We start from the raw sequence: 14,009 nt of genomic DNA on the forward strand, positions 1-14,009 counted from the left end.
CTGGAAGAGAAAGCTGTGTTTAAAAGTAAACACTTACAAAAAAAACCCCGCTTCCTGTGCGTGCTAATGTCACTGTTATCCAGATCCAGGATTCTGGATCCGAAGTAGATGAATAGTGTTTGATCTTTGACATCCATAAAATGCTCACATCCAGTCCTAACATGCTGTAAAAAGACTGTCTTTAAGGATTCTGTCTTTAAAATCACAGCTAGTGACTCCATTTACAACCGAGAGGAAATTTAGAGGAGATGGCGAGCAGTTTTGATTTCTTTCAAAAAAAAAAAAAAAAATAGGACAGAGCCGTGTTTAATTGCAAAAATATTCCAGAGCATACATGTGCCCGCTCCCTCTCTCTCTCTCTCTCTCTCTCTCTCTCCGACAACAGTGCTAAGCCATGGCTGGTCAAAGACAATGTGTTCTGTCTTTGTCTGAGCTTGAGGTGCACAGATAGTGTTGACCTCTTCATTCAGACCCCTGGCCCGCCGAACAGGAGGAAACACTAATTAACATCTTACAGCTCTCATTTGTTCTCAACACCACTGGAGAAACAGAGTGTGAAAGCGCCTGTGCGTAGTTGTGTGTGTGGTTACATATAAAGCGAGTAAACAAGTTATGTAGGAAAATGATAGTGACATGCTATGCTCGCTTCTAACGTGAGCATCTTTCTGAAACTTGAGCTCGTTTTGTTATAAATAACTCCGCCAACAAAGTGACGTGCTTGATACTAATGCCTGATGTCTTTCCAACTTTTGCAGAGAGCATCTTCCAGAAGTTTGACCCTGTGCTGCACCCCAGTTTGGCCTCCTGTAGAAGTTTCAGCTCAGGACGTCATCGAGGATTAGATGAGAACGCTAATGTTGTGTAAATTTCCCAAATGTCTATATGGTATCAGCTCCTCTGTTCTCCTCTGATTAGCTCGGCATGGTCTATTTGCTAAACCGGTGGCCCCGTCCTCTCGAAGGCCTCGCTTATTTGTTCTTGATCATTTTATTGAGTCGCTGGATTGTTGTCGGGGGAAAGTAAAGCTGATGTGGAAACGTAGACTTAGTGGGATTTATCCATGGGAGTGAAAAGGGCCTTTTCTCTGGTTTTGTTGGTTTAAACCTTGTCTTACCACCCACCCCCCCCTTCCACCCACCAGCCTAAAAGCTTTTGACATCTTCATCTAGTTCACAGTGGGCATGCTTTGTTTGCTCTTGTCAGGAGAGCGGATGGGGTTTTGCCCCTGTGAGCCTAGTGGCACAAGCGCAGAACTTTGCCGTGGACGAAAAGGGAAGGGGGTTGGAGGGGGGCGGCTTCTCCGCTCCAGCTCGGGCCAAAAGCGGGGCACTCCCCTCCAACCCCCCTCCTCTTTCAGATCCCCACAATATGGTCATTGTCCGGCGGTGAATAACGTGGCCACTCCGGCGATGTGGGCCGCTTTGACTATGAACCAGATTTCTTTCTTCAGCGTGAAAGAAGTCTAATCCATGTAAATATGGGGATTCTGTAGATAGAGCTTTTGCTGCGGAGAGGGAGGGGGGATGAGAGGGAGGGTCAGCAATTTAACCTTTGACCTGACAAATAAGGAGCATGAAAGTTCCAGAATTGGCAGACAAAAAGAGGCTCCCGCGGCTGATTGAGTTTTCTTTGTGCCGCTCTGCCGTACAAGTCTGACTGACAGATGACATGTTGTGAAGACGAAGACATGCGCGACTGCTGGGTGCATCACTGTACATGCGGCACATGTACACGAGAGGTGAGGAAACAGCTGACGCCGTTTGTTTTTCTCTCTTTAGAGGATTTTATCGTTTAAGCGTTTGATCGTGGTTTTAAAGTGGATGGCGCAGGGATGATCTGGCCAATGCCAAGCCATGAACTCAAGTCAAAAGCCTGTTTTCCCCGTACGCCTGTATCTTGCGCACTTAAAACGGTTTTAGTGTTCTTTGAATATAACGTTCCAGAAACCCCCACAAACACACAACACCCAAATGTCACTTGTAAAACATCAAGGGAGTCATAACATAGCTGGTAAAGACACAAAACATTGCTGTTAGCCCCGACGTGTGATATCGCTACGTTTACAATGGTGCATGGAAAAAAACACCCCCTTTTTTGTCTGAAAATTTTTTTTTTATATATTAAAATACATTTTACTCTAGTGAGCTTGAAATAGTCATACAGATCTCAATATGTTGGGATCATAAATACACTAAAAAGTTTATCAATTGTGCTAAATTTCCAGTTTGGTTTCAACTTTTTTTTTTTTTTTTTTTTTTAGGCTTTAAAGGAAAAGTTCACTCCAAAATGTAAATTCTGCCATCATAAAAGAAGATATTTTGGAAAAACGCTGGTGTCTAAACAACCCTGGACTCCATTGACTTTCATTGTTTGAACAAAACCTTTTTTGCTTCACAGTAGAAATAAAGTCAAACAGCTCAAAGAATGGCAAAACTTTTATTTTTGCAAGAACTCTCTCTTTATTATGGGCAAATAATGTGGTTGAAAACACCCAGGTAGTTGTTCATTGAATCTCTGACTAAAACCAGTGTGTGTGTGAGTGTATCATAGTGACCCCACCTCATCCAGACCTGTTCCTTTCATGACTTCCTTCCTGCTTTTAGGGTTTTATCGTTTCCTCTGGGAGAAGACAGTTTAAGAGGGCTGTCTGATCGGTTCTTGTGTGATGCGTGTACTAGATCAATCAATTAAGGATCTGTTCTAATGTACTTTAAATACAGATATGTATTTGTTCTGAATGCCATTTTGTGATTGATAAAGCACCATCACAAGCTTGTAATGTAACTTTGCCGGACAAATCGCAGAGCTAAGAGTGAATATGTGTGTATCAGTGTGCGTGTTTGTGCATGAGAGAGCGTGTTTGTGAGAGCCTTGATTGGCTTGTGTGTTTTCTTTTCCTTTCATGTGTTTTTAGTCTCCAGTGCTTTGTTCCTTTTATAATTACAGCAGTGTTCTCCTCTGAGAGCACTGGTTGCCGCGGTGAGGAGCTCACACACACACACACACACACACACACACACACACACACACACACCCCTCTCTCTCCTGCAAATACCCATTAACGTGTAGAACGAAAGCTGTCTGTTTATACCTTTTATACAGGGGCACAATTAAAACAGAGCAAGATCAAAAAGATATTGAAGTTTTCTTTTGGGGGGGGGATATGGTTCAAAAATGCAGATTTAGATATTGATGGCAAGCCTTCTTTTAATCATTAGGGAGATGATGATCATTAAAGCTACCTCAGCAATTCAGTGCATACACACACATGCTTATACTGCTCCTTTTTTATTTTTTGTCATCTATTGTAATGCAAAGATAATGCCTGTTTCCATACAGGTTTCCCCAAACACGTCATTGGACAGACAAACAGATAGTCCCGCCCCAAACTCGCGCTATTGGTTGAGCCAATTGTTGCTCGGAGAAATCAATTTTAGAACTTGTGTGTAGTTGTTTCAGCATATAAATCTGGGAAACACTGATGAAATGGCACACTTCAGCTTTAAAGAAGAACGATAGACCTGGCAGACAGTTCGTAGAAATGCAATAGGACATTGACATGATCTGCATTTTGTGCTGATAATATCCAAAATGGATAGTACTGATCTATAATTGCTAGCCAAAAGTGTTGAAAATGTCTAATTAATTAGTAAATGTTTAATAAGCAAGTATAAATGTAGAGCTCCAGACACAGATTACATGTGGGATTGATATCTAGGTTCAAGTAAACACATTAGCCCCAACTTTTATCCATTGCTGTGTTTACAATGGTGTGTGGAGAAAAAATATTTTAACAAACAAAATCTTTAGATATCCATTTTACTGAAGTGAACTTAAAATATTCATACAGGTATAGTTTTACAAATCTTAATATGCTAGGATCAAAATTACACTGAAAAGTGTATCCATTGTGAGACAGATTACATGTGGGATTGATATCTGTAGGTTCAAGTAAACACATTAGCCCCAACTTTTATCCATTGCTGTGTTTACAATGGTGTGTGGCGATAAAATGTGTTACATCTAATATAATAATGCAAAAAAAAGTATATGTTGATATCCATTTTACTGTAGTGAACTTACAGGTATAGTTTTACCAATCTTAATATGCTTGGATCAAAATTACACTGAAAAGTTGATCAGTCGTGACGCAGATCCCATGTGTGATTGATATCTGCAGGTTGAAGTAAACACGCTTGTCACAGTGGTTATCTCTGAATGAAATTAGCGCATGGTTCATGGTAAGTAACTGTGACTCTGCTGCATCTCTCAGTATGGGTTTTGATGACTGATCCAGACCTCTTTTTTATTCTAGGTGTCATCGGTCTCGTCTTCTCCTCTCCGGTGTGACGGCCTGGGGAACCGTCGCCGTGGATCTGTTCTCCTTCAATTCACACTCATCTCCCCTGCCTCACGGGTGTGAAATTATAAGCTCCGAGGACTCCCTCATTCACATTTTACAAGACTCCAGGTTATTAGCCAAACAAGGCGTTCATACACTTCCCCGGTGCCACAGTTTTCACAGTCAAGGATTTGGACCTTTATTCTCGATCACCCCCTGTTTTTTCACCTCTCTACCCTCCTCATTTATGTCCGTCTCTCTTGAAGGGCTCACGGACGAGGTGTTACAACAGCCTGATGTGAAATAGGGTTTGACTTGAGTGAAAAATCAGGCTGAGATCATGCCCCCCCCCCCCCTCTCTTCTCTTTCTGTCTGCTCTCTCCTGCCTCGCACCTTTCATATGCACTTTCATTCAGATCTATCTCTTTTTTCCAGAACAAGGCAAAATGGTTTTTGCCACATCCATTTGTTCTCGAAAGAGGAGACAAATTACAAATGTGCTCATGAGCCTTTGTACTTGAAATGCCTTTTTCATACGCGGAGAGGAAACTGATGAAAAGCGTAGAGCACATCAAAGTGGTTTGACGGCGGGCCGATTGAAAGGTTTAGAAAGTTTCACCCTATCGCAGGTCGCCCCGCTCTTTCTAGTCCGATTTTAGTTACGGGCTCATTTGAATTAAGCTCGCCCGTCAATTAGCATGACTTTTACCCCAGCTCGCTGGACTTCAAGGGCGCACAACTTTCCTAGCGCCGCGTGTTGTGTGAAAGCCTGGCATGCTGTTTCCTTCCTTTTACCAGCAGCTCGTAGGAAATGGTTAATGGCCTGCGTTTGGCAGGATGGAGGGGGGGGAATGGAGAGGTATTTTACGGGGAGCAAAAAAGGGGGGATGTGTGTGTGTGTGTGTGTTTGAGGGGGTAACAATGAGGAGGGCAGTATAGGTGACAGGTGAGTCAATCAAAATTAAAACATATGCTGCCCTACCCAAGACCAGATGCTCTGTGTTTGAGACAAAGACGGAGTGAGTTTGTGCATTAGTGTGTGTGTGTGTGTGTGAGAATAGGACAGAGAGTTTTTGTTTCTCAACTAGCTGCGTGGGGGCTGGTTTTGTGGCAGGGAAGGCGGTATATAGAATTAAAACTCGTAAAAACATTGACTGCAGCCTCTGAATCACATTTCCTTCATGACGGAAGGCTGAATGTAGCCTTTATGGCGTGTATATTGTTTTTACCTCGTTTAATACCCATGTTGGGTTTGAAAACAAACGTTGACTTAGTGTAACATTCTTTTTTATTATCATAATTTCTGTACACTATAAGATTAAACTTTAAATATGGGTTAAACTAGACTCTCTTTCATCAAAAGAATTGAGTATATACAACAATATATCAATATTCTGTGAATTCTCTTCATAGAATGTTTTATACAAGGTAGCGCTGTATTGATATTGCATGGTTATTTTGGTTAAATAGGTTTTAAACCTTTTTAGTATTAATTTAAAATCTGCTAAACATGGTTCAAACTTTGTGTTGTACATCATTTCAGTCTGTGCTGTCTATTTTTGGTCATCTAAACTTACCTAAACCTATAGGTGCGCTTGAAGTGGGTGTTGCATTCATATGCAACACACAGGTGAACGTTGACTAATAGATGGTATAAATTAACATTTTGAATTTAATACTAATATTTGGGATGCATCATTGATTAAAAAGAAAAAGTGCATGCCATAATATCCCATATTTCTGTTTCTAAAGTGATTTAAAATGCTCAAAGCCTAGTGTTAATGCCACACCTTTGCATTTATTTTTGCTGCCTTGCAAGCACTTGCTCTTTCCTTCAGGAAATGCAAATTTACTTGAAAGCAAGTGTATAGCATGCATGGCATTTTTTCATTACACAAGTAACCATTTGAAGAATATAAACAAACTATATTTTTGCAATCGCCTATTTACTGTGCAATTGTCAAAATGCGTCTACTACTGATTTAAAATGAAGGTAAACACAAGTAAGAGAAGTGATGTATGCCAATAAGCTAATTAAATGTTTGAGGGGACCATGAGAAGACGAGTGGAGGGCTGAGCAGCTGAGATGATGAAGAGTGTGAGAGTTAAACTGAAAGAGCTAAAAGAAAGAAAGGAGACAGAGGGGATTAAGCTGTGAGAGAGAGAAAAGGGAGGGAGGGAGAGAGAGAAAAAGTGTCTATTCGTGTGTGTGTGTGTGTGTGTGTGTGTGTGTGTGAGAGAGAGAGGGAGAGATGTGGTACACACTGGGAGTTAAGGTCCAACACGACGACTAAGCTCCTCAGGGGGACTTTGGGCAATATCCTGTTAGAGTGGAATGCAAATCTGTGCGATTGTGACCAGGGGCCTGGCACCACAGTTCACATACGCACGCCTGCCTCCCTTTCTCACTGTCCTCCTTATCCCATCAAAAGCCCTTTTTACCTGTCAGGTTTTTTTTCTCTTACAAACATTTATAGAAACTGGCATGTTCAGTTCAGGTACCTCCAAAAAAAAAAAAAAAAAAAAGCCTGCACCAAGCCACCTGATGTAGCACAGTTTAGTGAGGCCCAAGGGGGGCGCCCGTGGCAAGACTGACCTGAATAGTCTTACAAACAAAAAACTACAGTCAGGATCTTTAGAGCATCTGCAGAAAAAGGGCCATGCCTTGCTCTTAAAGGGATAGTTCACCCAAAAAATTCTGTCATCGTTTACTCGCCCTCAAGTTGTTCCAAAACCTGTAAGACTTTCTTCTGCTGAACACAAAAGAAGATATTTTGAAGAATATGGGTAACCAAACTGTTGTTGGATCCCATTGACTTCTGGGAACAAAAAATACTATGGAAGTCATTAGAGCCTGAATAATCTGCAGAATAATCAAAATATCTTCTATGATAAACAAATATGTGTCATGTGCTTATCCATAATTTGTTCCTACGCATCTGATAAGCTCTAAAAAGGACCAAAATAAAGTGCATAAAGGTGTGTAAAATGGTGTTTTGATCAACTTGACATGGCGCTAAAACTTAAAAACTCCATTTGCAAAATTCATGCCCAGTTGGCCTCTTTTCCCTAGCCATGACTGTGTCCATATTCTCCTCTTTCACTTCCTCTTTTTTTTTTCAGCGCACATAAGAAGCCCAATTGCCAAAGTGCGGTTCATCTTGCTCTATTTGTTTACCACAAGCACGTGATGACATTTTATTCTTCTATACGAACTTGCGTCGCAGCCTATAAATCAATAGGTATCATTATCTTACAGTCTACATACAGTTCATGCCATACCCAAGTTTATTAGACCCATGTTGTACAGTGTGATCTGTAATGATCTTATAGGATTGCTGAAATCACACAGTCTAATACCACTTGAAGAATATAAACCAACTCAGAAGTTGCTATAGTAAATGTCACAAATAATTACAAAGAAATGGAAAGTAACACGTTCAAATTAAAAAGAAACCTGAAATGTAAGGGGGTTTTTTTTTCACTGAAACTCTTCCACTTTTTCATGTTTCATGTTCAGACCTTTTATGGTGCTTTTTTTTGTTGTCTTTTAGCAGCTTGATCAGTCTATGCTTTTATTGCATGGAAAAGAGCAGCATGAACATCCTTCAGAAATGCTTTGGACCAGCATGAGGGTAAGTGAAAGATTTTTTGGCTGAACTAAGTCTTATTTTAATTGCATTTCTGTTGTCTTATTTCTCACATTCTGTCATTTCAGTGCAATTAAGGAAAGCTGTTAAAGCTCAGATCTGTTGCGTGGTTTGTGGCTTTTCACTCTGGAGGTGTTTGGTGAGGTCCGTTCCAGACTGGAGTCTGTTTGAGGTAACGAATAAAAAGCCGAGACACTTTCATCTGTGGTTGATATTGTTCAGTCATCTTAGTCATGCTTTCCTCTCCCACGTCTTCATGAGTCACGCCGGCTCTTTTTTAGGTCACCCTCTTATTTAAATGACCACCAGGAAGAAGTGGGAACCCGGTGGTTTACAAACTGACGTTCATGCACAGGAAACGTTGATGTTTTTTATTAGAAAATACCAAAGGAACCGTCTGGGACGCTCTTCAGAAGAGTTGAGAGGCTCCGTTTCAAAGGGCCTCTCCGCTGGCAAACTCTGATAGGAACTGATCTCAAGTGCATGTTGGGAAACATGTTTGAGTCTAATGGGTTAATTAGCTCCGAGTGTTGCTCTGTCTTCTGAGATTTAGCCTGTCATTGCAGCCAATGTCTTAACATGACTGTTTAAGGGGGCTGATCTCTGCTTTAAAGGAATATTCTGGGTTAAATACTTCAGTTCTGTCAACAGCATCTGAGACGTGCTGTTGATTAACATGGAAAATAATTTTCACCCGTTCCTCAGTAACACATTTGGAGAACTTAAAGGGCAATCAGTGGCAAAAACCTTTTTTTTTTTATCTTTAAAAAAATCATACATTAAGATACATTTACTTGAGAAGCAAAATTTTTCTGAAAAATATGAGTTTGTGCTTAAAACAAGACAAAATATCAATGGGGTAGGAAAAATAAACTTAATTTAAAGGGGAAACAAGATTTTTCTTACCCTACGGACAGATATTTTTTCTTGTTTTAGGCATAAACTCACTTAAGTTTGATCAAAACTACCTATTAACTGCGACTTTTGCCTCACTAAACTCCTATTTACTGCTTATTAATAGTTAGTGAGGTAATTGTTAAGTTTAGGTATTGGTTGGGATGTAGAACATGGTCATGCAGAATAAGGCATTAATATGTGCTTTACTGATCAAATTTGAGTTTTGTGCTTAAACCAAGACAAAATATCCATCAGTGGGAAACAAGATTTTTCGGTTACACTTTATTTCGATAGTCCACTTTAGACATTCTACTAACTATAAGAAACTTTTCAACTACATGTCAACTAACTCTCATTAGAGTATCAGTAGACTGTTATGGTTAGGTGTTAGGGTTCGGGTTAGGAGAATAAGTTGACTTGTAGTTGCCAAGTTACTTATAGTCAGTAGAATATCTGTTTGGGGAACATCAGAATAAAGTTAGCAGATATTAAGCAGACAGTCTACTAATACTCTAATAAGAGTTAGTTGACATGTAGTTGCAAAGTTACTTATAGTTGGTAGAATGTCTAAAGTGGACTATCGAAATAAAGTGTTACCGATTTTTCTTAACCTACGGACAGATATTTGTTCTTGATTGAGGCATAAAGGCACTTATGTTTGATCAAGACTTAAAATCGTAAGTAATTTTAGATATTTGTACTGGAAAATTAGACTACCGTGGAAAAATACCTTCTTTTTTTGCAGTGATTGCACTGGGATATTTAAAAAACAAACAAGTATTCTTGTTATAGCACTTTAGATTAGGGTCCAATTCTCACTATTAACTAACTATTAAACTCTTAATTACTGCTTAGTTGTTAAGTGTTAAGTTTAGGTATTGGGTAGGAATCAGATTAAGGGTTGTAGAATATGTTCATGCAGAAAAATACATTAATATGTGCTTTATAAGTACTAATAAACAGCCAATATCCTAGAAATTTGCATATTAATAAGCAAATAGTTAATAGTGAGAATTGGACCCTAAACTAAAGTGTGACCAGAGAAAGTAGTCTAAAAGTTTGATTCTTGTAACTCATGCAAATGTTGTAACAAATGTTTTTTTAAATATCCCAGTGCAATCACTGCAAAAAAAGATATTTTTTCAGTACAAATATCGAAAATTACTTAAGATTTAAAGTCAATATGGACATTTTTAACTAGAAATTTGCATGTTAATAAGCAACTAGTGAGAATTGGACCCTAAACTAAAGTGTTATCCTTTTACTATGTGGATGAACTTGCATGTGTTATTGAAGTACTTGATTTAATGTAAACGGTACTTTATGGATAGTTGTCAAGCGTTTATATGTGAACACATGCAATGACTTTAAAACACTGTAGAAGTTATTGCTGCAAACGTTTAATTTCTTTTTACAAACTGAGAAACGAGTTGAAATCACTTTCGGTGATCGACAGCACATCACAGCTGCTGCTCATTGAGGTTTATTGCACTTAACACAGAATATTGCTTTAATGCACATTAACTCCAGATTAGTAGCATGATTTCTTTTAACGGGATGTTTTCTTTACTTTTTCCCTCTGTTTTGTATTTGTTTGCTTTTGATTTGCATTTGTTTTTAAATTAGTGCTTGTCATGCTGCGGTTAATTGGATTGAGCCGCAGAATCCCAGATTTGGAGCTGTACTCCAAACAGAAGCACTCTTCAGTGTTGACTTGGTAATTCGGCCCAGCTCTGTATGGTTTTGTATGGTCTCTGTTGCAAAACAGCAGCAGCACTCCAGGCCCTCAGCCCCTGAAAGGAAGCCCAGGGCCATGCTGGTTAGTGCAAACTCCCCGAGGATCAGAGCAGGAAGAAAACAAGCCGAGAGAACATCCTCTGGTGTGATTGACACGGCGCTAGCTTGTCAGCTCCAGTCTGCTTGTGTCTAAAGAGATGGCTTAGGAAAATCAGTTGAATGAAAACACACCATGCGCAGTGCTGCGAACGTGTCTTGTTTCGTGTTTACTTAGTATTTTTGTCTTGTTTTCCACTGGAAATATCGAAACATTCTTAAATCAAGGTACATTTACTTCAGGGTTTCTGCAGGTCTTAAAAGGGTCTTAATTCACCCTTACTCAAAGTAAGGCCTTAAATCAGAGCAGAAAGTCTTAAATGCTTGAAATGTTGCATGCATTGCAAAAAAAATTACATCTATTAGAATGAAAATCCATTTTTGTCCCGTTTTCTTTTAGTTTTGCTTTTGCATTTACAGACATTTACATTTAGAGACCATATTGACAAGTTGTGTTCCCTTTCAATTACTTGGTCTTAAAAAGATCTTTATATTTAGTCTTAAATTAAAGTTCATAAAACCTGCTGAAAGTGAAACCTTGTACTTGAGAAGCAAAATCACTTAAAAATCAACAAAAACAATTGTGCTTAAAACAAGACAAAATATCTGTAAGTGGGGTAAGAAAGTAAAACTTAATACAAAAGGGAAAACGGGATTTTCCCATACCTCATTAATATTTTTCATACCTCAATGGCAGATTTTTGTCTTGTTTCAAGCATAAACCCACTTCATTTTGATCTTTTTTCACTAAACGCTTAATATCTTAAAGTCCCCCTGTGGTGAAAATGCAGCTTTTAATGTTTATATGTCTATGTGGTGTTTTTAATACGCTTTAAGACAAACCATGTGTAAATTCATAAGTCGACACCATTGCTGAGTATTTCCTCCTTAAAACTGCAGTGAACCAAAGACAGTCTCAAAAACACGCTTTGAAATCGCTGGTGTTTCTGACGTCACAAACTACCTTGTAACCAATCAGATCAACGTGTGATCGTCAACCAGTGGATCTCTGAGCTGAGTGAGTGAGTGGAGGCGGGGCTCATTTGCATATTCATAGAACCGCATATACTAAATGAGGTATGGGTTTAGACTTACAATCAAGCTATTTTAAGTTTTAAAAACGTTTAAATATGTCATTTTGGTGATCAAAGATGAGTTTTAAGGGATACATTGTTGACTACAAGGGGACATTCAGTAATTTTGCATCAAGTAAATACATCTTGATTTAAGAATTTTTAGATATTTGTACTGGAAAACAACATAAAAATATTTTTTTTATGCAGTGAAACGCTGAAATGCGATGCACTTGCTTTGGCCAACTGCAAGTTTCCGTTTTCACAGTCAGTTTCAATAATTTTCTGTTCTACTTTGAAACTCGAGCTGCTGCCTTCTTCACTTCATCCTACAGTTTCCACACAGTTCAGAGACGCCAACGGACGACGCTCCCTGTGTACATGTGTTGCTTGGAAACCAGCGCACTGGGACCGTGTAGTGCAACACACAGAGGCACTGGATGCAGTACGTACAGAAAAACACGCTCAAAGCCCACGTGTGGACAGCAACCTCCAGACAGCAACATTTCCCACAGACTTTAAAAGTTTAGTCAGTGTCTACTGGATCTTTACAGTGCTGGATTTTAACCGGCTATTTAAACACCATGTCTGCACTATTATAAGTAAATTAATTATGTACACATAAGAATGTAAAGTGATGAATTAAAGTTAATTATTTAATTATTGCAATGATTAAAAAAGGCTCACCCTATAAATGAGTGCATTTTGGGAAGACACGGCACAGACTGAAATTAAGTTTATAATGGAGTTATAGGAGATATGATTAATTTTAAGATTTGGACAATTCATGTCAAAGAACTGTAATACAAAGTTTCCACACTGCAAAAAATGATTTCCTTACTCTGTATTTCTGTCTTGTTTTCCAGCACAAATATCTCAACGTTATTAAATCAAGATGCATTGACTTGAGAAGCAAATGACTGAAGATAATTAAGGCTTGTTTTATGAAAAACTGAAGTTTATGCTTAAAACAAGAACAAATATCTGCCAGTGTCATCAGAAAAACAACTCTGGCTTTCCTTTTAAATTAAGATTATTTTTTGACCCCATTGGCAGATATTTGTTCTGTGTTAAGATTAAACTCAATTCATTAAAAAAATATTTTAAAATAATAATAATTCAGAAAACAAGACTAAATATATTCAGTCATTTTGCTTCTCATTAAATGTATCTTAATTTAAGAATTGTTTGATAATTAGACTGGAAAATAAGGCAATGATACTAAGATTATATATATATATGAAGAGTTCAGATGCAAAAGCCTCTAAATGCCATCTGAAATTTTCTTCTAGAATGATCATTTTTATTAAGTTTGTATATATAAGTTCAGTAATTTTGCTTAAATAGCAATGAAAATGACCTATTAATTGTCATTTAAGTGAAATTACTGAACTTAAATATACAAGCTTGATAAAAATGATCATTCTAGAAGAAAATTTCAGATGGCATTTAGAGGCTTTTGCATCTGAACTCTTCATATATATATATTATATTATGCATATAATAAAAAAAAAAGTATTTTTTTATTTCAGTATATATTTTTTGATTATTTTATACATGTTTTAAACTTTATTAGTTCATCTATGAGTTTCATGCTCTCAGATAAGATGTTTTCTTGTCAACATGTTTACCTTACGGATTACCTCACAGTTGAGTGTCTAATGAATGCTTTGCAAATCAATTCAACTGAATCATTTAAAAGAACCAGCTCAAAAAGTCTGTAGTCTGTAGTTAGACCTGTAACGTGTGTTGTGTATCTGTATGAAAGGACTCTGAAACTAAGTTCTGTGTGCTTGCAGGTTCATCTCATGGATGGATCAGGGATGTCATCTGGTTGTCTCAATTTGTGTAGTTTGGACTTTGGCTGGCTTCACCCCCTCCAGCTCAAAGGATAAAGCCGGATCAAGAACACATCCCTTCTAGTATCCATGGACTTGTAGAAAAAACAGGTATACAGGACTTCCTTCCCTCTCGATGTCCAGTGTAAAAGAAAAATATATATATGAGGACGAACTGAAAAAGGTGAAAGTTGTGCCTTCATTTTTAAACTTTGACTACTTATTGCTTTGTTTGTTGTGAGTGTTTCCCGGGGTAACGGAATACACTCCTAGAAAAAAAAGATTAAATGGGGTTCTAAATAGAACTCAAGAGTTATTGGGCCCTATCTTGCACCCAGCGCAATTGACTTTGTACACCGACGCATGTTTCATTCCT

Source organism: Rutilus rutilus, assembly GCF_951802725.1.
Source record: "Rutilus rutilus genome assembly, chromosome: 19".
Taxonomy (NCBI): Eukaryota; Metazoa; Chordata; class Actinopteri; order Cypriniformes; family Leuciscidae; genus Rutilus; species Rutilus rutilus.